The following is a 2,179-nucleotide window of genomic DNA, read 5'->3' on the forward strand; positions in this document are numbered from 1 at the left end:
ATCTGCGTATGTGTGGATACTTTAGATATTTTATTATTATTAACAATAAGGCACGCAATAGCAACAACAGTGACTACGCTGAGGCTCTCAAGGCTAAGAAGAAGAGGACTAAAACCGCCCTCCTCTTCGCTCGCTCCCTCCCTCAGCTTAAAAAAACGTAACCAACGGTTTTCACTCAAAAACTCGGCCTCTGATAGGCCAACGTCACGCGCTTCTTGACCAATAGCAGGCGGAACCTTTGCGAGGCAGGTCGAACGCCGCGATGGCGGCCATTTTTGTCTGCGTTTTCATTGGCCTGCTGCTGCAAAGCGTGAGCTGCGCAGTGGGGCTTCTGCGCATGCGCGTCGTCTTCGGCCGGTCTGTGCGAGGGAGAGGTTGGGTTTTTCGGTCCTCCTCGTCCCCTGGAACCCTTGCCAGCCCCATAAAGGGCTCTCCTGCTGCCCCAGGGAGCCCTTCCCTGTCTTTGGCATCGCAGGGCTCTCCTACACTTAAGCTCTGAGTTGTTATTATTACTATTATTATTGAGGGAGGGCTGCTGTGCCCTTAAACGCAGGCGGAAATCCAGCAGGTGAATACATTTCCTGGTGCGGTGCAGCTTTGGTGTTCTTGTCGCCGTTGTTGTGTGCCTCCAGGGCATTTCCATTGGGTTGTATTGGTAAGGTTTCTTCAGAGGGGGGTTTGCCATGGCCATTTCCTGAGGCTGAGAGAGTGTGACTCAGACCAAGTGGGTTTTTATACTCTAATCCAGTTTGGCACCATAGCTCAGTGCTTTGGGATTCGGGGAATTGTAGTTTTGTGAGACGTTTAGCCATCTCAGAGCTCTGGTGCCACAACAAACTGCCATTCCCAGAATTGTAGGCTGGGATTTGTAGTTTTGTGAGGCATTGAACCTTCTCTGACAGAGAGCTCTGGTGCCACGACAAACTACAATTCCCAGAATCATAGGTTTTTCTTAGGCTGGGATTTGTAGTTTTGTGTGACGTTTCGCCTTCTCTGACGGAGAGCTCTGGTGCCACAATAAACTACAATACTCAGAATTTCATGGCCATGAGCCATGGCTGTTAGACATGGCATCAAACCAGATTATATCTCCAGTGCAGATGCATCTCAAGTCATTTATGACTTATGGCCACCCTAAAGCGAACCAAGCGAACCTATGATAGGATTTTCTTGACAGGTTTGTTCAGAGGGGGCTTGCCATTGCCATCCTCTGAGGCTGAGAGTGTGTGACTTGCCCAAGGTCACCCAGTGGGTTTTTATACTCAAGTGGGGATTTGAACCCTGGTCTCCCTAGCTATAGTCTGATGCGCAAACCACGACACCACACTGACTCTTGTGCGAGGAGCTTTATCTGCCGGATTCCTTTGGGCCAGGCAGCCTGGCTCAGGAGCCCTGAGAGGGATGGGCTTCTGTGCTCTATTCTTTTTATTCCTGCATGCATTTGTTGAGCAGGAGTGCCTCCTCTGTGGTTGGCTTTCTCTGTCTTGGTCCATCCTGAGTGATTCAGCCAATGGGATTGCTCATGCCCAACTGAGATACAGAATATGATCTGGTCACCCTCCTGGTTTTCTTTCTGCTCCAGGAGTCCCCGGCATCTTTTGATAGTGTTTGCTGGGGATCATCTGGGGTGGGCAGGTTATCATCATAGCTGAGCAAGTCAAACAGAACTGGATTGTCATGCAAGTTTAATAAATCACAAAGTTAAATGATTATAAGGGGCCTCTCAGTATTTTTTTTTAAATTAAAAAAAATCTACTTTTATATAATTTTTAGGATGATACACGTTTTTGGTAATGCATTGGGGCCACTTAAATTGGATATAGCTCAGGGCCTCAGCACATCTTAATCCAGCCCTAAATATGAGGATGGACTATCTGCCACTCCAGTTTACCCGTCCTTCAGTACAGCTGCATCCTCATTGCAGAAATAATCCAGTTTGAGAACGCTTTAATTGCCATGGCTCAACGCAGTGGAATTCTGGGATTTGTAGATTTATGGAACATTTAGCCTTCTCCATCTTAGAGCTCTGGTGCCACAACTAACTACAGTTCCCAGAATTCGATAGCATTGAGCTATGGCAGTTAAAGTGGTGTAAAACTGCATTAATTCTGCAGTGCAGATGCAGCCTACACTGTGAAGCCGAAGGCTTTAATGGCTGGCCTCCATAGTTTTTTTGGGC

The 2,179-nt window shown here is 47.7% G+C and overlaps 1 protein-coding gene across 3 annotated transcripts in view; it reads left to right on the top strand.

Annotated features, from left to right (window-relative positions):
- The first annotated feature begins 358 nt into the window (after positions 1-358).
- The window catches only part of ZFYVE27 (zinc finger FYVE-type containing 27), a 668,411-nt gene continuing 666,590 nt past the window's right edge, over positions 359-2,179 (top strand). For 2 of the 3 annotated variants that reach the window (XM_042458800.1, XM_042458803.1), the window contains exon 1: positions 359-568. The gene's annotated coding sequence lies outside the window, so the exon portion shown is untranslated. Of the gene's footprint in view, positions 656-2,179 lie in introns of all 3 variants that reach the window. The other variant, XM_042458801.1, reaches the window with a different exon arrangement.

Source organism: Sceloporus undulatus, chromosome 3 (genome assembly GCF_019175285.1).
Source record: "Sceloporus undulatus isolate JIND9_A2432 ecotype Alabama chromosome 3, SceUnd_v1.1, whole genome shotgun sequence".
Taxonomy (NCBI): domain Eukaryota; kingdom Metazoa; phylum Chordata; class Lepidosauria; order Squamata; family Phrynosomatidae; genus Sceloporus; species Sceloporus undulatus.